General features: G+C 45.7%; 1 protein-coding gene across 2 annotated transcripts in view; it reads left to right on the plus strand.

The window, feature by feature from the left end:
* The first annotated feature begins 7,920 nt into the window (after window positions 1-7,920).
* Window positions 7,921-27,423, plus strand: part of MRTFB (myocardin related transcription factor B) — a 238,115-nt gene continuing 218,612 nt past the window's right edge. Inside the window, exon 1 of one of the 2 annotated variants that reach the window (XM_074346824.1) lies at window positions 7,921-8,248. The gene's annotated coding sequence lies outside the window, so the exon portion shown is untranslated. Of the gene's footprint in view, window positions 8,249-18,006; window positions 18,132-27,423 lie in introns of those variants that run through there. The other variant, XM_074346822.1, reaches the window with a different exon arrangement.

Here is a 27,423-nt window from a genome sequence, read left to right on the forward strand (position 1 = left end):
AATTTGGTTCCTTTCTCTGATGTCCCATAAAGTTATTAATAAGTATCCATTTGTCTTCAGAGTCCTGTAAATTAGATTTTTTTTTCTTTTTTTACAATGGACAAACTAGTAAGAAACGCCACCCTTAGACCCAGACAAAGGCCGTTCCTGCCTTTGCTTTGCAGGGAGGGCCCTGATTGGTTCCTCTTTTGGCCACACTTCTCCCCAGCAGGTGAGGAGACCACAGGGCCAAGGAGACAGGCCCTGAACGTGGGTACAGGCTTGTCTGGGTTGAGAATTCTGGGGTCCTGGGTGCCTAGCCCCTGTGCCCCATGCCTTCTACTTAAATGGCTTTAGCCTGCAACCAGGGCCGGTGTGGGCCTCCTTCCTAGGTCCATTCTCCCAGGGGAGGACAACGCTGCAGGTGTCTGTGCTCCTAGGCCTGAGGAATGACCAAGGACGAATGTCCTTGTGGAGAACTGACAAAGCTTGGACCTGTGAGCTGAAATGCCCACCCACCCTATTCCCACAGGCCCGTTATGAGGCAGGGCGGAGCGGGAGGCCAGGAGGACAGGGCGTTCAACGTCCTTACACCACCTAGAAGTCTCTTAGGATGCCAAGGAGGCTGGGAGAATTCTCAGTTCCAACCTGGCTTCCCAAGTGATTATAAAAGTATATCCATCAAGGTAGAGTATAATGATTTTTAAGCACAGTTAGCTTAACTTACAGCTGTTAAACACTTCAGCCCATGGTATACAGGCCTCCCGTTAACACTCTTGCCCCAAGGCCCACCATCACTTGGGGAAGACGTATGGCTGAGTCTACACTCAAGGTGGGCACGAGACCCTCTGGGTAGACCCGCAAGAGGAAGCAAGGTTGAAACTTCTGTATTTCCTTCTTTCCCAGATGCTGAATTCAGCCCATATCTTCTCTCCTCTTACAAAATGACTAAAAAATGACCAAAGAAATAGACAAAAACTTGCAGGTCTGTCTGCTTAGTCTCCTTCAGCTGCCATAACAAAGTACCACAGATTGGGTCGCTGAAAACCACAGAACTTTATTATTTCGAAGTTCCAGAAGCTTGACATCACGGTGTCAGTAGAGCCATGCTCCCTCCACAGGCCCCGGGGAGACTCCTTCCTTGCCTCCTCCAGCCCCTAGCGGCTGCGGGTCACCCTTGCATTCCCTGACTTGTATGCAGCACCATCGCTCCAGTCTCTGCCTTCATCTTCACATAGCCTTCTTCCTTCTGAGTGTTTCTCTGTGTGTCCTCCCCTCTTCGAGAGGGACAGTAGTCACCAGATTTAGGGTGCAACCTAATCCACTGCATCATCATAGTAATTACATCTGCAAAGACCCTGTTTCCAAGTAAGGTCCCATTCTGAGGTTCAGGTGGATGTGGATTTGGGAGGAAGGGGAGCTATTCAGCCCAGTGCACTATCTGTAAGTAAGTTTGGTCCAAGGCTCTTGTTTTCTCTCTTGGTGTTTCTGCCTCTGCCTCTCTGTTTCTCTCTCTCTTCTCAGGATTTGGTTACCAGGGTTGGCTTAGCTTTGTAAAATTAATTGGCACACTTTTTAACTTTTTTATACTCTGGGACCAACTAAATCGTATAGTAAATCTCTCTTCCCTTAAGGGTCAACAGAATTTGCCCACCTACCCACCACCCCCAGTCGTCTGAGTTCACATGTTTCATCAAAGTCGTGGAGAGTTCTTTCATCAGCTGCTTCTGTGATTTTTGTCTAGTTGAATTTTTCTACCTCTTCTTGAGTAGATTATATTGTCTTATTCTGGTTACTATTTTATTAGCATAAATTTGGACACAGCATGCTTTTCGCTTTAATCTCCTTCCACGTCTGTATTTCTCATCCCTTTTCTATTTCTAGGGGTATCTCTTTGTATTTTCTCTTTTTTTCCCTCATGCAACCTTGCCAGACATTTGTCTCTTTTATTGGTCTTTTAAAAGAGTTAGCTCTTTGATTTGTCTTACCAATTCTATTGTTTTTCTGTTTTCTAATTTACTTACGTCTGCTTTTATCTTCCATTCTTTCCTTCTGCCATCCTTAGATTTTTTCATTAGTTTTTATCTCAGTTGTTTAGTTAATTGCTCTTTTTTTTTCATTTTTATTTAATAACAAAACCACTTAAGCTTTATCTTTTCTCAAGTGAGTAGCCAGAGAGATGGATGTACTTTGAGAACATTGTAGCTAGGAGTGAGGGCAGGAAATAGCAAAGATCAAAACACATTTCTTGGAGGGAGGCTAGAGCTCAGTGGTAGAGCACGTGCTTAGCATGTACAAGGTCCTGGGTCCAATACCCAGTATCTCCATTAAAAAAAAATTTTTTTTTTTAATTTCTGTGTTGGGGACCTGGCTTCAGGTCCAAAATGCCAATTGTTCAGTTGATGCTACTATACGTATCTCTTTTCTGTTGTTGCTTCCTGCCTAATGCTAACTAGAGGGCCGTGGTGGTCTCTAGGTGTTAGAGACTGAATGTTTGTTTCCCCTTAAAAGTCACAGTTTGACACCTCACCCCCACTGTGATGGTATTTGGAGGCAGGTCTTTAGGAGGTGATTAGTCATGAGAGTCGAGCCCTTATGAATGGGATTAATGCCCTTACAAAAAGGCCCCAGAGATTTCCCTCACTCTTTCTGCCATGTGAGGACACAGTGAGAGGAAGACCATCTATGCAGCGGGTTGGCACAGACACGAAATCTGCCAGCACCTTGATCTTGGACTCCCCAGCCTCTGCAATTGTGAGCAGTACATTCTTATTATTTGTCAGCCACCCAGGCTCTGATGTTCTGTTAGAGCAGCCTGAACAGACTAGTGAAGGGCTGGACTCCATCTCTGTCAGTGATACTATCATTGGGACCTTTCAAACTTTAACCCACTAGGACTCAAGGCCTCTGTGAGTCAGGATTGTCTTATCTGGGGGGCTCTGGGGCCTCAGTGGTAATTGTCTGGGGTTGGATCAGCCAGTCTGCGAATGCCACAGCTGGACTTGACGGGCAACTTCATGTCCTGGGCAGGTTTCCTACCCCTGGCACAAGAGCTTTCGCCCCCTCTACCCTTAACCTCCTAAGCATTTCTCCACAACACCTGGGTCTGCAAGACTCATGCAAGGTCTCATTGGAGAGCATTAAGATAAAGATAAAAGGGAGACTGTGATGAGAAATGATTGAAAATGTCGATTGTTGTCGACAGTATAGGTTTGAGGACAGGGTTGCAACGGGGAGTAAAACACACTCTGCAGCCAGACCAGATTAAGTCTGCTTGCAATGTCTTGAAAAGGCTGTTTAAAGGCATCCTGGAATGTGAGCAGAAGACAGCGATGGACTGGAGCTACGGTACCTGACCCTGATCTCTGATCTCCAAGTGGAACTTGGTGTGGGGCAATGTAAATATCCACTGGTCTTCTACAGGTGCTGATCAGCAGAGAGGACATACAAAACTTAGGGATGTAAGAATGAGGGTCTATGCCAAACCCCACCTGCCAGACCTCCTATCTTCATTGAGGGCAGATCTTCGTTCCTAATCAGTTTACTGCAGTCTCAATCCTAGCATTTCATTCCTAAAATGATGAGAATAATAAACATTTACTGAGCTTTCCCCGTGTGCCAGATATTGTGCTTAGTTTTGTTTTGTTTTGTTTTTAACAGCTTTGTTGGGACAGAATTTACATACCATAAGAATAAATTGACCATTGTAAGAGTTACCATGCTATGATTTTCAGGAAATATATAGAGCTGTGTAGTCTTTATCACAGTCAAGTTTTAGACTCTCCATCCCTTCCAACCAGTTTGCAGCCAATCCCCACTCCCACTCTCAGCCCCAGGCAACCACTGAGCTGCTGTCTCTACAAATGTCTCTTTTCTGCACGTTTTATAGAAATTGAAAAATACAATATGTAGTCTTTGGCATCTGGCTTCTTTCAGTTAGTACAATTTTTTTTTGAGGTTTGTCTATGTGGTATTATTAACATGATGACCAGGTTTGGTGCTCAGGGATTTGCTGGTCTTTGAATTATAGTCTTGGTTGAAGTCATCCTTGGATAATACCCACCTCTGATCATGCCCTGCTCTGTCAACACTGGTCCAAGGCCACTTCTGTTAAGTTGAGGAAGGGGAAGGGAATTCCAGAACAAGATGATGGATAAGAGAATAGGATAAGAATAGGCTAGTTAGAAACAGAAGTAATTTCTGTTAATTAATGACAAATTAACAAGTAATTTTCTTGAAGTAGAAATAGCTTAATCATGTGGTTAAGAACATGGTTCTGCCTTTTTCACTGGCTCTGGGACTCTGATCAGGTCACTTCACCCTCCTGGCCTTCTGCCTAAGGAGAATTTAGGGGCTGAGGTCACTGAGGCAACTTTAGTTTTGCCTCCTTTTATCTCTTTACAATTTCATTGTGTTAAGTCCTTATCTTGGCCCTGGATGAAAACTTCAGGCTGGAACTATGATCTTCCTTTCACTCATTTGTTTGTTTGTTTGTTTGTTTGTTTGTTTGTTTGTTTTAGGTCTCATGATTTCTAAGTCACAAATTAGTCTCATTTCCAGAATATAGAATGTCCCATCCAACTATTCATAGTATCTCCAACTTTCTTTAAAGATAAGTCTCTTTTCCTCTTCCTCCATCTATGACCCACCATCATGGGCTGCTGGCCTTTGGGCAAGAAGGACATAGACACTCCTCTTCTTTCCCCAACATGAACACACACACAAGGAGGTGGAAGAGAGAAAATCTAGGACAAATAAGGGTGAGGGAGAGCAAATACAAGCAGACCTCGGAGATAATGTGGGTTCAATTCCAGACCACTGCAATATAGCAAACACTGAAATAAAGCAAGTCACACAAGTTTCTTGGTTTCCCAGTGCATACAAGTTACATGCACACTCCACTGCAGTCTATTAAGTGTGCAATAACATGGATCTAAAAAAAAATGTACCTACATAATTTCCATACATACATAATTTTAAATACTTTATTGCTAAAAAATGCTAACCATCCTCTGAGCCTTCTGCAAGTCATAACCATTTTGCTAGTGGAGGGTTTAAAATATTGCAAGAATTACCGATATGTGACACAGAGACATGAAGTGAGCAAATGTTGGAAAAATGATGCCGATAGACTTGCTCAAGGCAGGGTGGCCATAAACCTTCAATTAAAAAAAATGCATTATCTGTGAAGTATAATAAAATGAGGTCTGCCTGTGTTTACTTGACTGTTGGAATCGAAAGATAATGTTGCACCCTCTGGGTATGCGCAGGCACCACACGGGGTGCTGGGCGGGTACGGGCGAGTCCCCAGCATGGAGTAATACACCTCTTGCCACCAGCTTCTTCACAGCCCTGAGAATCTGGTGATTGATCTCCAGCCTCTGTCCGATGAGGGCTTGTTGCCCTTCTCAGCCACTCTGTGAGAACGTCTAAGATGACCCATCCGCTAGCTTGCTTATGCAAGGCCCATAGATGGTCCATAGGAAACGCTCATCCTCTTCTTGGCATCTCTCATCCTGTGGACTGCTCAAGACTTAGCCTCCATTTCCCCCAAGGGACCATTCCCCCAAGGGATCACCATAGTATCTCAAAGAAGCTGTTCTCACCAGACTTGAGGTGCAGGAACAGGTTAAACACTCCCCACCTTCTGTGTGTGTGTTTGTTGGGAGATGAGGGACAGCATGATATTCACAAAAAAAAAAAAATTTTTTTTTTCATAAAATCCTCCTTTAATGCCTATCGATTCTCTTTTATCCTCTTTGTGGATTAGGGATTTATGAAACTGGAGGGATTAGAATTGGGAACCTAATTCTAAAAGATTTGCTGTGAAAATCAGCATCTTCATCTGGTAACTCACTTTGCAATTCTGTATCAGTTTGATCTCGGTGTCTCACTGTAACTTCCTAAAGGGCCATCCAGTTACATGTAAAGTAGAGATAGATGTTAGTTGTCCTTACCTGGTGGGTTTGTTTTTTAGGAGATGTATTGACAGCATTGATGCATGTGAAATGCTAAGCACGGTGCCTGATACTTGGAAAGACTTCAGATAGAGGCTGATATTATTCCCTTTGAATCCCTAGCACTGAGCTGAGGATTCAACACGGAGGAAGCGTTCAATAAATGTTAATGAGTGACTTGTAAATAGCTAACTGTTATTTCAAGCCAGAATAAAATTGGTGCTAAATAAGTGTATAAGCTCAGTATCATAGCAACCAAGTGAGGCAGTTGGTAATTCTGACGGATGCAGCGGAGGAAGCTTCAGCAGGGAGGCAGTATTTGGGATCTCAGTAAATGGAGAATGGAGTCACTGAGCAAGTGGGTGGACGCAGGACGGCGTGTGTTTCTGGAAGAGCCCAACAGGACAAGAAAAGGGAGTCTGGGATAAGCTCTCACGCAGGGTGGGACTGGGTTGTTAGTTTGCCCAATTTATGTCTTCTTATGGGCCTCTCTCAGTTAGGGATCTTTCAACTGCAAGTGACAGGAAATCAACTCTGACAGGCTTACCTAGCAGAGGGAAAATATGGACTCACGAAAGTGCAAAGTTGAGGAGGTGGGTCCGGCGGGAGACAGGAGTCACAGGACGTCAGCATCATCTGTGCAGCTCTGTTTGTCCTCAGCGCCGTTTTCATTCTCAGCCAGGCCCTCCTGGAGTAACAGGGTGGTTGCAGCACTCCCGACGCTGCCCTTCTCCAGGGCAAATCCAGATGGAAATTCCGCGTCTCTTCATCCTGGCATTCCCAGCAGACGCCCTGAGGTGCGTGGTGACTGGCCTGACCCAGGTCCCACGTTGACGGGGAGTCATGGGCTTAGGCCTGCACCAGGCGGTACAGCCAACAGCTGTGGGCTCCAAGGGCTTAATTCCTACCCCAAGGGACCGGGCCCTGGACCTAACCTGCCTGACTTCCAATCCCATCTTAGCAGCTGTGTGACCTTGAGCAAGGTCCGTAATCTCTTGGTGCCTCATTTCTTCATCTGTGAAATAGAGACAGTAATGGTCCCCAGCTGGTAGGAGTTGTTGGGAAAGATTAAACAAGCTTTTACAAAGTGTTTAAGGGGGTATCTGGAATGACTTGGCCACGGGTCGAATCCGTGGTGGCTCTTGTGGTTACTGTAGTGATTTGACCTTGTTGCCTCATTGCTTGATGTTTGTTCACAGTTATTCCAGATGTTTCCACCCCCGCTGGTCTATCACGGAGCAGTGATTACGTTTCAAGCCTACCCCTCAGGGCGATTCAGAGCAAGGCCCCACCGGGCCTGGAACACATCCCCTCCCCACCGTAGAGATGGCTGTGCTTAAAAGAGGGAACTTTCAGTTCACAGCTTGGGGTCTGAAACCCTAGTCATCCCTGCGTTTGGCAAATCGGGGGAAACCACGAAGAGAGCCTAGCACTTGGGCCCTTCCCTTAGGGAGTTTGCAATCTAACCTAAAAGAGCAGAACACTCTGTCAAATACAGCCTGAGCCAGGCTCCGTTCCTGGAGGGAACAGCCAAACTGCCCAGCCAGGGTGTTCATCGCGCAGCACCCTTCCCCTGCCACTTCTTCCTGGTAATAATGTGAATGAGCGTTTAGAAAAAGAGATGAAGACAGAATCGGGTCAAATCCCAAAATCTGACTCACCTGCTTTTTTTTTTTTTTTTCCCCTCCTGGACCACATTTAAAAAGAAAAGGGACAAGACTTCCCCACGTAGTACCAGCAGGGTAATCCTAGAACTTCCATTTAGTGCATCTGTCCCTGTGAAAAGGACCTTCCAGTGACACTGAGCTGAGTGTATCCCGCTCTATTTATAGGCACTGTTTGTTTAATTTGAGTCCCGTCTCTAAGAATAAATAATGAACTCATCCTGGGGGCAAGCCAGAGCCTACAACTCTGAGACGAGCGTAAATCCCTTTCCTTTCCTTCTGGTTCTAGAAGGGATTCTGTAGTTCAAAGGTGAGCCACTTTTGCTTGTGGGGCTGGGGTGGGCTGGAGACCCCGGCATGTCTGGAAATTTGGTTTGATGATGGTTTTTCCTAACGGTTTGGGGGAGTCTTTTGATGTTTGATTTCGGATTGGTGATTGAAGAGCGGATCTCGGACCTCTCTCTTACCCTCAAAAGGAGGGCCAGAAAACAATTGTTTGAGCCCTTGGTTGGGTAAACTTCAGATACAAAGAGACCCATTTGGACTCAGCTGTCCCTCAGTAAGGAAGATGTGGCAATGGAGAAGAAAAATCCCTTTCCGTGCCCTCCTGACCTGGTGGCAGAGACCGGGGCCAGGCTGTCTCCTAAGGTACAGTACCGTTCCTGGGTTTGGTTTTTTATCAGGGTGTGTGATGAGAACCAGAAGCCATAACTCACTTAAACAAGTATGTAACCCCAGAATGTGCTGCACTACAATCCAAAGGAGCATTGTCTCAAAAAAAAAAAAAAAAAAAAATTTGCGATCCAAGATTTCCCCATGTTGACCTGTTGGTCTAGCAACTCCTGGAACCAGACCCACTAAGTCTGAAGGGAATGACTTAAATGGTACCTTTGGGTCTGGTTCACAGGGTATTTGCATATTGTAGCTCCCCCCACTCTCCCTTTCCAGGACCTTTTCTTAAGAAGATAACTGAGCTGCTCCCTGACGTGTCCATTCACGTATTTATTCTCCAGGTAGGGGCGCGGGGGGAGGGTACAGCTCAAGTGGTAAAGCCCATGCGTAGCATGCATGAGGTCCTGGGTTCAATCCCCAGCACCTCCTCCAAATATAAAGAAATAACGTAACTACTTCTCCTTCATAAAACGGGGGGGGGGGGGAAGCAAAACATGTATTTATTCTCCCAGTATCTGTTCATCCTCTCCTCTGTGTCAGATACCATTCTAGGCATAGGAGAGGGCTTGATGAGGAAGACAAGGTGGTCATGTGAGAATGAGGTCTGATTCACACTGAAAAAATCCAGCCTCTTTGCTCTCTTCTAGGTGAGTCAGGCTGGCTGTGAGGTGTTTTCCCAGCAGACCCTGAGCTCCATTCATTTATCCATCCTTCCATTCAACAAGTGTGTATGACAGCTGCTCTACATGCTAGACACAGAGTGTCTAGATTTAGCAGCGAGCTAAAGGGATCTATCCCTGCCCTTAAGATATTTGGGGTCCAGTGGGGAAGATGGGCATTAATCAAATAATCACCTAAATATAGACACTAATACAAACGGTGGGGAGTCCCACAGTGCAAAATTCAGGGCACCACGTGAGAACGTAATAGGGGGTTCGATCTGGTTGGGTGAACAGAGAATTAGCAATGATTAAGAATCCTTGAGCCGCCCCAGATGGTGTCTTGTCTACTGAGTAACTAGACAACTGATGTCTATCTGTAGGAAGTGTGTTTTTGAGTTTCCATTAGCTGCGCTGGGCCGTCCACTCTCTCACCTGAGTGTCCTGAGGACTGTCACGGGCCAATAGGTCTTGGTCGCCTTGGGGAGAGTTTGTGTCTACGGAGAGCATGGGGTTTCCTTCTGAGCCACTGGCACACTGAGCTTTGGACATTGTCTTATGGGTCTACAATGGACAGGGTGAAATACTCTTTTTCTTACGGGACATTCTTCTCACTCTGCTTCACTGGGTCAAGGAGTAAACAATATCACCATCACATGTTGTTTACATGCTTTTATTTGTGAATGGTAGTCTTGCCACCCTACTCAGGGATCTGGATAGCAAGATGGCCCCAGGTCCCCCTCTGCAGTTTCGGGCCTTCAAATGTTCACAAGCTCTGGCTTTGGAAAGGGAATTCCTCAAAGACGCACTCAGTGCTCCCAGGTATCTTTCCGGACTAATTCGGACACAACTTTGAGCAAATCCTTTCAGCAGAGAGCTTTCAATTTGAAGAGTCTTATTGTGTATCATCTCTTCTGTGCCCAGTGTAAGTACCAAGTTAAAGCCAAGAACAACATCTAAGAAATTATCCTGCCCTGTAAAAGTTTCCAAGGCCATTCAGAAAAGAATTTTCATTCATTGATGCAAAAAGATTTATTGAGCACCTCCAATGTGCCTGACACAGACCCAGGAATTGGAAGGCACACTTGTCAACAGGACAAACACGGTCCTGGCTTCATGGAGCTTACAGTCTTGGGAAGGGAGAGAGATACTTAAACCATCAAGGAACAGGATCATTTCTGGTGGTGTTACATGCTGGGCTGGTCAGAGATGACCTCTCAGAAGGCGTAACATTGGATCAGAGCCCTGGATGGTGAGATGGAGCCAACTGTGAGAAGATTTCAGGGAAGAGCATTCTAGATGGAGAGAAAGAACAAGGAAGAAGGCTCTGTGGCAGGAGGGCAAGTGGCTTGATTAAGGGATAACCAGACGCTAGTGTGGTGACACATGTATAGACGGGATGAGTGATGGGTAAGCCAGGGTCTAGGGTGTGAATTTTATTTTACATGCAGAGGAAGCACTTGGCAGATAAGTCGATGGCATTTCAGCCTGTACCTACCCATCTACCTGGGGGAGATTCTGTTGCCTTGGTGAAATTTTGAAAGTGACAGACCTGGAAATCTTAGGACTCAGAACCCCAGGGAAACCTGTAGAAGGAGAAGAAATTAATGTTGGCCTGTTTCAGGATAAGAAAGAACAGTCACCCCTAATCTCAGAGGCTTTCCTGGATTGGGGAGGATGAAACTGCCAACTGAATAAACCACACAACAGTCTCCTGCACGTTGTTCAGCATTCATCCCATCACATTTTGGGTGCCGTGCCCGAAATCTCCTTTGGGAAATCATTGCTTCCCTATTCTTGGCAATCTGCTTTGGCGCAATCTAAATCAGTGCATTTTTCACCTTCTGCCCCTACACCCAAGTGATTGAGGGATGGGCACAGAACCCAGTCAGAGCCAGCAAAACATGACAAGACATTTCTTGGAACCTTCTGGCAAAAACAAGTTTCCTCTTTTTTCCTTGGGAGAACCAGTCTGTGTGGACATGAGGTCTAGAGCCACTGCAACCATTTGTGATCATCGGGGAAGATTCTGGAACTGCTAGAGGTTATGGGGGAGCACAGTATGGTGCCTGAGGATGAAGCCAGTATCACAGAAGGCAGAGCCAAGAGAAGGAAAGCACTAAGTCCTTGTGATGGCATCGAGCCCCTGGATCAAGCCTTGCCTGAAGCTGTGCCCTATGGCTGGGTTTTTTAGTGGCCTCAGCCAATTAAATGTTCTTTATTACATAACCCAAAATAAACAGGGATTTCTGCGTCCTGCCACATAAAGAACCCATATGATGCAAACCTTAGAATAGGTACCCAACAGTGCCAAGGGCCTCCTCTGCACCTCGGGCCTCTAGGAGGAAGTGAGCCTGTTCCAGAACCCAAATAAAAGGTCTCACCTCCCAGTTCTCTATTTCAGGGTTTCCATGCCTCCCGTCACCATAGCACTGTGACTCTCTTGGAGAGGCAGAGGAACCAGAGGAGGAGAAGGGGGCCTGTTTCCAGGCTGCGTTGCCATGTTTAGTGGCTGGGGAGGGTAGGGGACTGGGAGTGAGGTGGCTCCACGCTTGACATTTCAGGAGAGAGATAACAGGGTAAAAATAACCCCCCAAGCGCCTGTTGCAGCACTCGCCTCTCTCACTTCACTGTTCTTATCTTTCCCTGCTTTGGGGACAGAAAGGTTCCTTTCAGGTCACTGCGTGGCTTGCCTCCCTTCAGCCCTGGATGGAGAGGAGGAAGTATCGGTGGTTGGTTTCCACCTGTTCTCATCTGCCCCTCCACCTCTGGGAACTCAAGTGATTCTCTTCTTCCTGAAGCCCCGCTTTTTATTTTGCCAATCATCTTTCACAACTTTGCCCTCACTTGATGCCCCAGTAGCTGGGTGAGATGAACGGGGCTGGGGGCTGGGGTTTCCATTTTCCAGATGAGAAAAGCAGTGGGGCTCAGAAAGATGAAAGGTCCAAAGTCATCCAGTTAATGAGTATGTGTTCGGATCTAAACCCAGGGCCTTTTCTGCCTGTCTGTCAGTGATCAGAGGTAAAAAGAGTTTGATTCCTTTCCTGCAGCCCCACCCCTCCCTATATGCAGCCATGTGGGCTGGGTACCACATTCACATCACCTGCGACATAAGCATCATCTTGTGTCACCCGATGGCACCGCCCCCTTGGTCCCTCCCAATCATATAGTCTCAGATTTTTGTCTCAACCAGTGAGCAATCTACTTGTTCACAGCAGAGAGGTCCCTGAGACTATGCAGTATTGAGGAACAAGCCTCGATTTGCCACTAAGGTTCACAGAGGCTCCCTGAGTCTCAATCTTCTCATCTATAAGATGGTGATAAAAGTATTCATAAGTGTTAGGACTGCTACAAGGATTAAATAAGCCATTGCAAGCGATACACTCAGCCTGTGTCATCTACATGATGATCTGAAATTTGGAGCTTCCTGGTACAATGACAGCCTATTCTGTGCTGGTATTTGTGTATAGTGACAATGCCACTCACCCACATCACTAGAACATGGCTTTTGAGTTCTTTTTTCTTTCAGTGGCCAAGGATTTGCTCAAGCCATTTCATCAGTTAAGACTCTTGTGGTTGCAAGTGACTGCAACACCAATCCTAACTGGATTACATGAAAGGGGAATTTGTCGGCTCAGAGGGGAGCTCTAAAGGCGGCCAAGGGTGGAGGCTAGCTTCAGGCACAGCTGGGTGCAGCGATGGGCGCGATACCATCAGGATCAGATTTCTCTTTCTCCCAGTTTCTCAGCTCAGTTCCTTCACTGTTGGCAGAAATGGCTGTAGGAGTTCCCATCTCATCTTCTTAGGATCAAGGCCAGTGGGAAAGAACCAGCCCCAGCATTCCCAGCAAAAATCTCCATTCCTGAACCATCCCTGAAACCCATCCATCCATCACTGTGGCCAGAAGAATGAGATGCCCAGAGGGAGACAGGCCCAGATGGCATTCCAGCCTCAGAGCTGGGTCTGCTCCATTCAAACCTCTGGTCCAAGAGGAGAAAGCGGTGGTGTCCAGGGTGGGCATCAGATGTCTGGTGTCTGGCAAATGCCCACACTTCACAGCCTCATATTCCCAAAGTGGACAATGATGAGTGGACTCCCATAATCTCAGGGAGCAGAATGGACTACAGCTGGGCTGCGGAGCCAGGCTGACTGGCTCCAACAAAAACTAAAAGCTCTCAGCTGAGGCTCCATCAGCACCAGCTGCTGGCCCTCTGGACCAGCTCACCTCAAACAGGGTCCTTCCCTGGGCCTGACCCACAGCCTGCGGGATGCAAAGCCGGCATCCTGGATGGAGGACTGACGGACTGGGGGCCTTTCCAGAAGCCTCCATCATTGGGCGCCATTATCCTTGCTCCACCTCGATTGTGATTTACTACTTTCTTGTCTTTCCTCTGAGAAGGAACCAACCCTAAATGCAAACCCCTGATGGTACCCCCAAGACAAACAATGAAAAGCAACAGTTGTTCAGTTGCAGCCAGTCGCTCTTGTGTGCTGGAAGCCTGAGGGAGGTCTGCTGCCATCAGGGCTGTTAAAAGGGAGGGAAGTATGTGTCAGGGAGGCGTTAATGACACCAACTCGATACTTGAAATTAAGACAATGAAAGCAAATGAGAAAGGGAGTAACTTCCCACCAGGTGATTCCACTGTGTTTAGTGCTTTTGAAGTACTACTCCTGTTCCTCGCTGGCACGTCTAAAACTCCTGCTGGGAGACAGTGGGCCAGGCCTGACACTTTGCCCTCGAGAATATGGTCAACCTGCCACCCCATAGGCACTCTGGAAGCTTCCCCTCCTCCCCAAGCCTGCAGCAGAGACGGGGGTGGGGGAGGAATGGATAAGAAAGCGAGCATGATTTTTAAAAATAATTGTGGTAATTATGTATGCATTTCCAGTGGGAGATTCTGGGAATTATTCCTAAAAGGCTGGAAAGAATTTCTTCTTTTGATCTCGATTCTGAGCCAGAGAAAATCAAATTAAGAAAGAAAAGCAACAGAGAATTCTCAGTGGGGAGGAAAGAGCAGGATCGGGCCGCTCGTGGGGTCTCGGGGAAAAGAAAGCGGGAGAAATCGCCGGCCACCTTCGTGTTCTGACCATGGCGGCCTGGGAGGCGGGGCAGCTGGAGGAGCCAGCCAAAAGCTGGGAGGAGAGCGAGGCTGCGTCCCCACAACTTACTGCGAGCCGTCCTTCTCTTCCCCTGAAGGGCTGGAGAAGGTCCCCTGGTTCCTGCGGCTTTTCCCACCGCGCACGTGGCCGCCCGCCTCCCTCCAACCGCCCTGACTTCCAGAGGCGCTCAACTCAGAGCCGCCACAACAGACCAGCCAGTGTGGGCGTGAGGAGTTCTTTTCTTTAAAAAAAAAAAAAAAATCCTCCCGTAGAGGCACCCGGAGAAATGGTCCTGCCACTTCCCTAAATCTTCTGCGGTTGCTAAGCAGCCCGCCTCCGCCCCTTTCCACTTCCCTCTGTCGGCGCCTTTGTCTCTCCCCACCCTCCACCCCCACGAGCTCGCTCGCTCGAAGGCTCTTCCCTGCCTCCCGGCCGCGGTTTGGCCGCGGCTTAGCAAATCGGAGAACAGTCCCCGAGCGGGTCCCAGCTCCAAGGACCGCAGCAGTGCGATGGGCACGCGGCCCCGGCCCCCTGCTCTGCAGATGGCTCTGCTAAGGAAGGCCTGGTCGGGAAGACCACTGCTGGACCCTGGACGAGCTGAGGCCCGCCCGCCTGCCTGTCCTGTAAAGCCGCCTATCTTCCATCCTGCCTTCCTGCCTTCTATCCTTTCTTTCCTTTCCCCTCCTCTTTCTCTCCTCCCCCCCCCCGCCCCCTTCCCTCCTTCCCTCCCTCCTTCCGCAAATAATACCAAACGCTTACCTTGTGTCCGGATCCCTGGAGGAGCTTAGTGGGGGGTGCAGGCACAAGCAGCTGGGAACCATGGGAAGCACTGAGTCTGTCATCTGACCCCAAGTGCAGCCTCATCCATCTGTCAGCAGTGGTGCTCTGGTACCTCTTCCCATGGCCCCCTGAAAGCATCCCTTTACCCTCACATGCTAGTGAGGGCTGTAGGCTTTCCTATGTCACAGAAGCATCCAGAGAGGGAACTGGCAGCAACTTCTTCAAACATACCTTGCACATTTCTCCTCTCTAAAGACCTTCTTCTCCTGGGTCCTCTCTCTCTGACCCTCTTCTGACAGACTGTCTCCCTCCTCCGCTTCTGCTCCAGTCCCCTGGATCCCGCATCATCCCTCCCCACTCCTCCTCTTTCCGGTTTCTGTGCTGTGCGGTTTATTGGTCTTCCTATTTTTGCCTTCAAAGTTGCAGGAAGTTTCACCCAGTGCTTCTCATACACATATCACCACCACCCATCAGGAAAGGGTCATAAAATTTTCTGGACCCAGTCTGGGGTGTGTGTGTGTGTGTGTGTTTGCATGCGTGCACGCAAAACAGCACTCCAATATCATTTGTATTTAATTATTAATTATGATTAAGCATTAATTATTTATATTTAGGGATTGATTAAAGTAGAAAGAAAGACACAAATGGTAACCCTCAATTTTAACAAATCAGTGGCTTCCTCTGATGGGGAGTATTGGGGGAATTATGATTTCAAGGTAGGGGGTCTACCTGGGGGTGGGGGGGGAGTAAGGCTGCACTAGAGTGACCTACCATCCTGGTTTGTCCATGACTAAGGGGTCCCAAGATGCAGAACTTTCAGTGCTAATACTGGGAAAATCTGGGCGAATGGGGACAACTTGGCCACCCTAGGCTGTGCTGTATCTGTAATGCTTTGTCTTTTAAGGTTGGGTGGTTGGTACATGGGACTTTGCTATATGATCTCTGTACCTTTTTGTAGACTTAGGTCATTTTATTGTAAAAATAAAGAGAGAGAGAGAGAGAATCATCTTCCCAAGAGATGTGTGCTCTGGGAGCATCCAAGAGAGAGTCACTGGTTGTATGGGGAAGTCAGAAAAGATTTGAAGGAGGTACTAATCTAGGTGAAGCTTGAAATTAAAGTGAGAATTCCTCCTGCACTTCCTGCTTAGTTTGGAATTCTTCTCCAGCCTCTCCTTATACCTGGCTGAGCTGTGGGCTCCAGGAGAGCCAGGGTTGGATGTGACGGCTAATTTCGTGTCAGTTGGACTGGGCCATGGGGCGCCCAGACATTCGGTCAAACACCATCCTGGGTGAGTCTGTGCCGGCGTTTCTGGATAAGGTGAACATTCGAATCTGGAGACTGAATGAAATAGATTGCCCTTCCCAGTGTGGGAGGAGTGAGGTGGGGCGCTCATCCGATCCATTGAAGACCTGAATAGAATAAAAAGCTTGAGTAAGAAAGAATTCTTTCTCTCTGCCTGTCTTGGAGCTGGGACATCGGTCTTCTGCCTTCAGACTCAGACTTGAACTTAGGCCATTGATCCTCCTGGGTCTCCAGCTTGCTGACTGCAGATCTGGGACTTCTCAGCCTCCATAATTACATGAACCAGTTCCTTATAATAAATCCCTATCTATCTATCTATCTATCTATCTATCTATCTATCTATCTATCTATCTATCCATCTATCCTATTACTTCTCTCCACTCCAATTTTTCTGGTGAACCAGGACCATTACACTGGTTCTATCCCTAGTACCTGGCCCAGATCCACCATGCATAGTAGGTGCTCAGTTTGTATCAGCTGAATGAGGACATAGAAGTGCTGAAGTGGGAACGGCATGGGATGTGGACCCATGTTAGAAAGAACCTGGCTTATCTGGTAAGCAGAGAGATTGGTGCACCCAATGTACTGGGGGGTAGGACTGAGGGGAGGGAGGAAAGGGAAGGTGAGTCATAAAGCAGACAGAGGTTATGTCATCCAGTGCCCCCAAGCCTTTGCCTGGAGACTAGAGGGAGAAACTCAAGAGTATGCAGGTTCCAGGCAGGTGATGCAATGAGAGAAGGAGGCTGTTCCTCAAGGGACACCTGCCTAGGGAGGCGGTGTGCTCATCTCTAGCCAACTGTGTTTTTGCAGGAAGAGGACTTGATGTCTCAAGAAAAGCTGGAAAAGCCAGTTTTTCATGCAAAACTTCCAGATTTAAAAAAAATTCAATGTAGGCCAAGCAAAAACCCATCTGGGGACCTCTAGTCCATGGAGGGGAGCCAAGCAGGGTTGTTAAGGCAGGCCTGTGACACAGCCCCATTCGAGTTGTAGATGGATGGCTTTGGCAGCGGAGTGGATGGACAGGAGGTGGGCCATGGCTGTGGGCAGCCAGCTGTGACTCCCAAGAGCCCCTGGGAGAGGTAAAGGCTTGGTGGCAGCCCCGGACCCTGACTTCCGGAGGACCCTCATCTGAGTGGGAGAATGGCCCAGCTGGACTCCAGAGAAATGACTGAGAGTGGAGAAAATAAACTGTCAACTTTTCCCTTAGTTCTCAAAGCCACCCATCTCATTCCACCCTGACCCACTCTCAGCCAGGGAGACCATGGGTTAGTGGGGGTCAGTGACTGGACAGATGTGGTCCCAGAGGACCATGGGAGAGGCTACAAAGATGCAGCATTTTCCAGGCTAAGTTGTGACTCCAGGCAATCACAGTGGGGTAACTGCAGGTCAATCAGAAGTGGAGTAAATAGGGCTTGTGTTCTGACCTGCATGGGCGCCAATCAGGGGGTGACCAGGCTCTCCACACCAGCCAGGACACCACCTGCTGGGCCCTCACAGGACCCCACCACCCTGCTCCCCTCTCCCATCAGCCACAGACTTTGGGTGGCATTCAGACCCGAACTAGGCACAGAGACAGCAGCCCTTGCAAAACCAACCAGCCAAGTCCCAGAGGGATAAAAGCAATGGTTCCCAGCCAGAATTCGGCACTGGGACTGACGTTTGGAGTCAGAAGCTTCGAGCCCAAAGCCCTGAGAATGCGCTGCCCAAGTTCTCTTCAATGACTGGAATCACCTCCATGGGAGCAATTCCCCAGCAGCTCCTACAAGAAGCCAGAGGGACGGGACTGGCCGGCCTGGTCAGTCCCAGCACAGGCTCAGATTCTGTCTGCCTGCCTGATTCTCAGACCCCATCTCTGAGGCCCTGCTCTCCTCACAGGTGCTGGGCTGCCCCTGGCAGGAAGGGCTGTGATGCACTTGGACTTTACCTGCTGAGGGCCTGGGCCAAGCTGTCCAACCTTCCAGACTCCAAGAAGGGCTGAGCCAGCCCACCTGGCCATCGTGTGGAAGGTTCCAGACAGGTATGCACACACCATCATCCCTCCCCTCGACCCTCAGTAGCTGGCCCTGCCCTGCAGGCCTCCAAGAATTAATGAACAACAGCTGGTAATACAAAAATGACCCATGGAGAATGACAGAGCCAGCTTTTTAAAAATATATGTATATACATTTCTTCGTTTTTAAGAGCAGTATAGGGAGCTCTCTTCAAAGTAGTGAGGAAGAGAGGATGGGATCGCTGCTCTCAAAGTCAGTTCCACTTGGGGTTTTGACTGATGGTGATTGCACACCCTGTGAAGGAGTGAAGGATGGAACAGAACCGGGATCTCCCAGCGAGATCAGGCAGGGAGGTGAGTGAGGCTCAGACAAGAGCCTCGTCCAGAGCAGGTGGGGCAACCAGGCACCTTGTGAGGGCTTGTGCATTCCATCTTCACCAGTCCTGAGGAGTAGGTGGTATTATTCCCATCTGGCCGACGGGGAAGTAAAGCTCAGGGAGGTTAAGTAAGTTGCTAATGACAGCAGAGCGGAGATTCAAAGAGGGGCTGACTGGCCGCGAAGCTCCAGCTCTTTGCTGCAGACGCTAGCCAGGATGCTGTAAGGATGGTACCCTGTTTGAGTCCATTCAGGAAAGGTCCACTGGGTGTGGGGAGCCCATAGGGGCCTGGCTCTCTTAGGTCCAGCCCTGTGCTCACCCAGTCTGGGGCTCCTACTCACTGCATCGAACACACATGTCCAACTTCCAAAATGTTGGAGAATGTCTATGAAACAAAAAAGGTACATGACAATGGAATACTACCCAGTGATAAAAAAGGATAAAATAATGCCATTCACAGCAACATGGATGGACCTGGAGATTGTCATTCTAAGTGAAGTAAGCCAGAAAGAGCAAGAAAAATACCATATGACATCATTCATATGTGGAATCTAAAAAAAGGAAAAAGAGGACACTAATGAACTCATCTACAAAACAGAAACAGACTCACACATAGTAAGCAGTCATGGTTCCAGGGGAAGGAGGGCGGGAAGGGATAAATTTGGGAGTTTGAGACTTGCAAATGTTAACCACTATATATAAAAATAGATGAAAAAACAAATTTTTCTGTATAGCACAGGGAACTACATTCAATATTTTATAATAACTTTTAATGAAAAAGAATGTGAAAACAAATATATATATATATATATACACATGACTGGGACATTGTGCTGTACACCAGAAATTGACACATTGTAACTGAACATACCACAATTTAAGAAAAGGTATATGGAATAATATCAGGAACACCTAATCCCAAGCTTAAGAAATCACTGTTACAAATATAATTGAAGCGCCCTGTGTCTCCCTCATCCACTAACCATCCCCTCCCTGGCTTGTAATTACCTTCCTGAATTTGTGTGTTTCTCATTCACAAGCATGTCTCTATATTTTTGCTGCATTTGTACATGTTCCTTTAAAAGAGTGTTGTTTGCTGGTGTCAGTATTTTTACAAATAAATACCGTGTTATATGTATCCATCTGCCACTTGCTATTTGCACACAGTTTTGTTATTGAATTGAACCATACAATTCATCCACATAAGGTGTACAATTCAATGTATATGTGTTCAGATTTTTCATATATTCACAAGTTGTGTATCCATCACTACAATCAATTTTAAACATTTTCATTACCTCAGAACAAAACAATGCCATCCCTTAACCATCACCCCCTTTCTCCCCATCACCCCCTCAGACCTTGGCAACCACTAATCTCCCTTCTGTCTCTATAGATTTGCCCATTCTGGACTTCACATATATGGAATTCCACAAATGGAATTGCTGCTTTTTTTTCCCCACATATCTTTGCTTTTTTAAAAAATTGAAGTATAGTTGATTTACAATGTTGTGTTAGTTTCTGGTGTACAGCAAAGTGATTCTGTTACATATATTCTTTTACATTATAGGTTATTACAAGATATTGAATATAGTTCCCTGTGTTATACAGCAGGACCTTGTTGTTTATCTATTTTATATATAGAAGTTTGTATCTGTTAATCTCAAACTCCTAATTTATCCTCTCCCCTGCCACATTTCCCCTTTGGTAACCATAAGTTTGTTTTCTATGTCTCTGAGTCAGTTTCTGTTTTGTAAATAAGTTCATTTGTATCATTTTTTAGATTCCACATATAAGTGATATCATATGATATTTGTATTTCTCTGTCTGACTTAACTTCACTTAGTATGATAATCCCTAGGTCCATCCTTGTTGCTGCAACTGGCAGCACTTCATTCTTTTTAATGGCTGAGTAGTATTCCATTGTATATGTATATATATATATATATATATATATATATATATATATATATATATATATATATGTGTGTGTGTGTGTGTGTATATATATATGTATATATGTATGTTCATTGACAGATGAATGGGTAAAGAAGACAAAGACAGGTACATATACTACATCTTCTTTATCCTTTAATCTGTTGATGGACATTTAGGTTGCTTCTATGTCTTGGTTATTGTAAATCGTGCTGCCATGAACATTGGGGTGCATGTATCTTCGAATTAGAGTTTTCTCTGGATATATGCCCAGGTGTGGGATTGCTGGCTCATATGGTAACTCTGTTTTTAGTTTTTTAAGGAATACTGTTTCCACAGTGGCTGCACCAGTTTACTACACTGTTAACTACCAGTTACTACACTCCCACCAACAGTGTAGTAGGTTTCCCTTTTCTCCACACTCTCTCCAGCATTTATTATTTGTAGACATTTTGATGATGGCCATCCATTTTGACTGGTGTGAGAAGATATCTCATTGTAGTTTTAATTTGCATTTCTCTAATAATTAGCGATGTTGACTATCTTTTCATGTGCCTATTGGCCATCTGGATGTCTTCTTTGGAGAAATGTCTGTTTAGGTCTTCTGCCCATTTTTTGATTGGGTTGTTTGAGTGTTTGTTTGTTTGTTTTGATACTGAGTTGTATGAGCTGTTTGTGTGTTTTGGAATTTAAGCCCTTGTCTGTCACATTGTCACATTGTTTGCAAATATTTTCTCCCAGTCTGTAGATTGTCTTTTCATTGTTTTAATGGTTTCCTTCACTGTGTAAAAACTTGAAAGTTTGATTAGGTCCCATTTGTTTATTTTTACCTTTATTTCTTTTGCCTTGGGAGATGACCGAAGAAGACATTGGTATGATTTATGTCAGAGGATGTTTTGCCTGTGTTCTCTTTCTAGGAGTTTTATGGTGGCCTGTCTTACAATTAAGTTTTTAAGACATTTTGAGTTTATTTTTGTGTATGGGGTGAGGAAGTGTTCTGACTTCACTGATTTACATGTGGCTGTTCAGCTTTCCCAACACCACTTGCTGAAGAGACTGTCTTCTCCATTGTATATTCTTGCCTCCTTTGTCAAATATTACTTGGTCATAGGCATGTGGGGTTATTTCTGGGCCCTCTGTTCTGTTCCATTGATCTATATATCTATTTTTGTGCCAATACCATGCTGTTTTGATTACTGTGGTTCTGCAGTATTGTCTGAAGTCTAGGAAGGTTATTCCTCCAGCTTTGTTCTTTTTCCTCAGGATTGCTTTGGCATTTCTGGGTCTTTTGTGATTCCATATAAATTTTAGGATTACTTGTTATATAGGTCTGCGAAAAATGTTATGGGTATTATGATAGGGATCACGTTAAGTCCATAGATTGCTTTGGAATCACTGGCTTTTTGTGTCCCGTTTCTTTCCCTTCGCCTAATGTCTGCAGGGTTCATCCATGTTGTAGCATGCACCAGGGCCTCGCTGTTGACAAATAATATCCCATTGTATGGCTATTTATTCGTCTATCAGTGGGTGGACATTTGGGTGGTTTCCACCATCTGGAAGGCAGCTAGGCTCATGACTATATCACCAACATACTTTCTACCATTTGAGTGACTATTATGAATAATATTGCTATAAACATTTGTATATAAATTTTTGTGTGGACATATTTTCATTTCTCATCTATATACCTAGGATGGGAATTGCTGGGTCATGTGGTAAATCTATGCCTCACTTTCTGAGAAACTGCCAAAATGTTTTCAAAAGTGGCTGAATCACTTTGCATTCCCACCAGCAATGTATGAGAGTTCCAGTTTCTCTAGATCCTCACCAACACTTGTTATTGTCTGTTTTTTTTTTTTTATCATAGTCATCCTGGTGGGTGTGAAGGGGTATTTCATTGTGTTCTTGATTTGCATTTCCCTGATAGCTAACGATGTTGAGCATCTTTTTGTGTGTTTGTTGGCCATTTGTTTACCTTCTTTGGAGAAATGTCTATTTAGACCCTTTGCCCATTTTGTAATTAGGTTGTTTGTCTTTTAATTATTGAGTTGTAATAACTTCTTTATATATTCTAGACACAAGGCCCTTATTAGAGAGATGATTTGCAAAAATTGTCTCCCATTCTGTGGATGGTCTTCACTTTCTTGATATTGTCTTTGAGGCACAAAAGTTTTTAATTTTGACAAAGTCCAATTTATCTATTTTTTTCTTTGATTGCATGTGCTTTGGTTATATCTGAGCATCCATTTACCCTGTGTTTTTCCTAAGAGTTTTATAGTTTTAGCTCTTAGATTTAGATCTTTGACACATTTTGAATTAGTTCTTGTTTATGGTGTGAGTTAAGGGTCTAACTTCATTCTTTTGGATGTGGTTATCATGTCGTCCCACTACCATTTGTTGAATTGATTGTCTTGGCTCCCTTGTAAAAAATCATTTGCTCATGAATATGAGGGTTTATTTCTGGACTCTCAATTCTATTCTATTGGTGTCTATGTCTATTCTTTTACCAATTCCACAGTCTTGATTTCTGTAGCTTTGTAAATAAGTTTGAAATCAGGAATTGTGAGTCTTCCAATTTTGTTCTTTTTTTTTCAAGGTTGTTTTTACTATTCTGTGTCCCTTGAATTTTCATATGCATTGTAGGATTAGCTTGTCGGTTTCTACAGGGAAGTTAGCTGCCATTTTGATAGGGATTGCATTGAATCTGTAGCTCAGTGTGAGGTGTGTTGCCATCCTGACAGTATTAAATCTTGCCATCTGTGAACATGGGGTGTCTTTCCATTTATTTAGGTTTTCTTTAATTTCTTTCAACAGTATTCTATAGTTTTTCAGTTCAAAAGACTTGTACTTCTTTGGTTGAGTTTATTCCTAAGTATTTATTCATTTTTATGCTATTGTAAATAAAACTGTTTTCTTAATTTCATTCTCAATTTGCTCGTTGTCAATAATAGAAGAAATATAACTTTTTGTATAGTGATCTTTTATCCTGCAATCCTGCTGAACTTATTTAGTAATTCTAATAGTTTTTTGATGGGTTCCTTAGGATCTTGGATGCACAAGATTGTCATCTGTAAATAAAGATAGTTTTACTTTTCCCTTTCCAGCCAGGATGCCTTTTTTCACCCCCTGAATAATTGTCCTGGCTAGAATTTCCAGTACAACATTGAGTTGAAGCGGCAAGAGCAGGCATCTTTGTCTTGTTCCTGACCTTAGAGGGAAAGCATTCAGCTTTTCACCATTTAATATGATGTTAGCTCTGGGTTTTTCCACCGATGCCCTTTATCTGGCTGAGGAAGTTCCCTTCAATTCCTAGTCTGTTGAGTGTTTTCACTGTGAAGCTGGTGATTTGCTTTTCTTTCTCAAAATTGTTCATGAGATTTATCTGTGTGTCACGGCAGTTTGCAATGTCTACTTTTGCTAAAGATTTTGTAAGGGAGATAGAGGAGAAGGTTAAGTCACATATCACTTATCTCCTTTAATTACATCTTCCTTATCTCTCTCACACCACTCCCCAGACAGCCCTGCCACAGTGCTCTCCCCTCAGGCAAACTCTCTCCTCTCTCTTCCAGTTGCTCACCAAAGGGCTTTCAACAAAACAAAACTCTCTTATCCATCTGGGCACAAGTATAGGAAACGCAGGTGTTCCATAGAGGAATCCCTTCACTCTACTTGATGATGGGTAAAGTAAATCATCAAAGACTTCCTGAAGGAGGATGCATTTGAGCCTAGATTATAAAGATGGATAGGAAGTTGCCAGGGAAAGGAGGAATAGGTTTGAGCAAATGTGTCCCAGGTTGTTCCCTGCCATTAAGTGAAACTGAGTGTAGCACTGACGCAGGAAAACAGATGTGGGGCCTGAGGAGGGCCGAGTCCCAAGTCTCGGCTGAGCCCCTGGGATGTGCCCTGCCTAGTGTGGGTCCTTGGCTTCGCACAGGAAAGAGTTCAAGTGCGAGCCACTGTTGAGTAAAGGTAGGTTTATTTAGGGAGATACACACTGCATAGAGTGTAAGGCAAGAGAAAGGCAAGGAAAGAGGTGTGGGAATTGGGTGCTCAGGTTAAAGTAAAAGTAGGTACATACTCCATAGACGGAGTGTGGGCCGTCTCCAAAGGGGAGAGAGAGCCCAAAGGGCCACTCCGCGTGGTGGTGTCACTTTTTATGGTCTCAGTAGCTTCACACGCCTGCAGGTGGGATCAGCCCAACTGCCCTGGGGAAGGGGCTGGGATTCCCAGGGATCGGGCCACCAGCCGTTCTTTGGCCTTTTGCGGTTAGCCTTGGGGCTGTCATGGCGCCTGCGGGCATGTTATTTATCAGGCTGTTGCAATGAGCATATAATGAAGCTCAAGGTCTCCTAGAAGTCAAACCTCTTAATCCTCAAGGCCAACTAGGAGGTGAATCTTCTGCCACTTTGGTTGCTGTCATTCCTTGAGTGGCTGTGCCCTGCCCTCTTCCCTCCTGTCTTAGCACCTAACAGGGTCAAGTTAGTTTAGACTCAATTTTTATCACAAGGCTCTTCTACTCCTATGATAATTGCATGGATTTGGGTATATAGACTCAGTATGATTTCTGGTCTCTAGAGTTGCCCTGTCCACTATGGTAACCCCTAGCTACATGTAACTATTGAAATGTAAGTTATTTAAAATTAAATAGAATTAAAAATTGAGTTCCTCATTTGTGTTAGATCCATTTCAAGTGATCAGTAACCACACGTGGTTCATGGTTATCAGAAATAAGACAGCACAGCTATGGAACCTTTCCATCATCGGTTCAGAAAGGTCTGTTGGACAACATTGCTCTAGTCCTGGAGGGAGGAAAAATGGAATTCAAGAAGATGGCTGAGGACCTATGAGCCCTGGGCATAAGGCAAAGGCAGCCAGGCTTGGAGGTTAGTAAGTAGGCTGGATGCCAGTTCTGGCTCTGCCACTCCTAATTCTTTGGAAAAATCACTTCCCCTTCTCTGGTTTTCCCATTGCCAAGAAAATGCAATTATTGGGCAATGTAATCCTAGGAGCCCATCCAGTGCTTTATAGATGCTATGGTTGTTTAGCCAAAAAGGGATGTATTAAGCTGTTTCTTCCAGATGGAGAGAAAGCAGCTGGTTCTGGCACTATCCAGCTGCAGCATCAGGGGCAAGTCATTTAACCTTTCTGATCCTTTTCCTGCATCTGTGAAGGTGGGTTATTGGGAGGATGAAGTGAGAGGTTATAAAGGAAAGCACTTAGAGAAAAGCCCAGGGATAAGGGGACACCACGTGATCAGATAAAGTGGACACGTTACAGTAAACAAAGCTAAGTGGGTTTATTTGCTGTAGGATTCCTCAGAGCCTTTAATATACTTATAGTCACTGAATCTCTAAGCATTTCTTAAATTGATAGGACCACAGAATTTTGTTTTGTTTTGTTTTGTTTTGTTTTTTAAATTCTCCCAAGGAATGCTCACAGGCATTAGCTGGGGTTACACGGAACACACTTGGGAAGAACTTCCTGGGACCACAGCTTGTATGGATGGTGGTCACCCAGAGCGGCCCCTGAAAAGCAAATGACTTAAAGAAGAATTTGAAAGGTCGGAGTTGGATGACATCATAGAGATTGCTTAGAGTCAGGGCAGCCACAAGAGGAAACCAGAGAAGGGAGCAAAGAGGGGAGATCTAGGGAAGGATCAGAGCAGCGCAGAGAAGCTATCATTATCGAATGCAGATGCAAACTACAAGCCAGGCAATGACCTTGACTTTCTCTCCTGCACCACCTCCCATCCTCAGAGTAACTCTGAGAGGCAGGTGGTGTCATGCCCATTTTAAGTGAGGAAACGGAAGCTCAGAGAGGTTAAGCAATTTACACACATTTCAACATGTAGTAAGCAGGTGAGAGAGCTGGCATTTGAACCCAGGACTGCCGGGGTCCAAAGCCGCACCCCTAACCCTTCTGCCTTGGGGAGCCTAAAAGGTGATGACCCTGGAGCATTAATTCTGTAGAAGTTTGGGGCACGATCCGCCTGCGATTTTTCACCTAGCATCGTCGTCGTCTGGCTTTTTCCTTGTATCTGAGTGATCTCTTTTAAATGGAATGAGCTTACTCCATGATCCTCCTCCAGCCTCTCCAGCCTTCAAAGATGATTCAGGAGGCTCCAAAAGCACAGCTAAAATCAGCCTTTCACCCTTGCCGCCTCCCACTCCTCACTCCCCTGGGAATCGCCAGCACTTGGGAAGCCGGCGTGAAGTCTGAGATTTCAGGAACTGTTTTTTGAGAGCCCTACGCCCGTCTGTATCCAGAGCCCGCTAAGAGAAGCCCAGGGTCCTGGGCTGGTAGGGTGAGGACCTGGGCTGTCTGCAGGGTTGAGCAGGCAGGGTGTGGGAGCAACAATTCAATGCAGGGAGTATATCTGTTGGTGGATTGCACAGGCTCCATCTTGGAGACCAGATACTGATCCATTGTGATCAAAAGAAATTGTACCAATATTTTTTTTTTAACCAATCTAATTTCTTAAGGGCACTGAACCTCTGCTTGAGCAGCAATCAAGCCAAAACAGCAAACAGAAACCCTCACGTCATGTCACCAGCACTTGGCACTTAAGGAAACAGGATGCCAAATTGGGGCCTTACAAAGAGAAAAGAGGGGAAAACATTGTAAATACTGTGTACTTGTGACCGTTTTGGCCAAACTTGAAAACAAGCGTCTTCATTTGCAGCTAATTAGATTAACTGCTGTGATTACAGATGGAATCCCTTGCTCCAGCAGCAACCAACGTTGGCTGGACATGTGTTGTAATCTTGCCTTTAAATACAACCACATGTATGACATATTTTGTTTTCTCTTGGCCATTGGACTGGAAAACTATTAAGACAACATCTGCTTTGCTTTCCGATTGAATCAGGGGCAAAGAGCAGGCCTCTCTCGTGTCCTTCAGATTTTGCCTGAGATATCGAGTTACAGCCGCTAACCACTTTCCCACTCCCTGAGAGCCTGATCCTGAACACGAGTTTTCTACTGGAAACTCGGCTCTCACTCAAGTC

Source organism: Camelus bactrianus, chromosome 18 (assembly GCF_048773025.1).
Source record: "Camelus bactrianus isolate YW-2024 breed Bactrian camel chromosome 18, ASM4877302v1, whole genome shotgun sequence".
NCBI lineage: Eukaryota > Metazoa > Chordata > Mammalia > Artiodactyla > Camelidae > Camelus > Camelus bactrianus.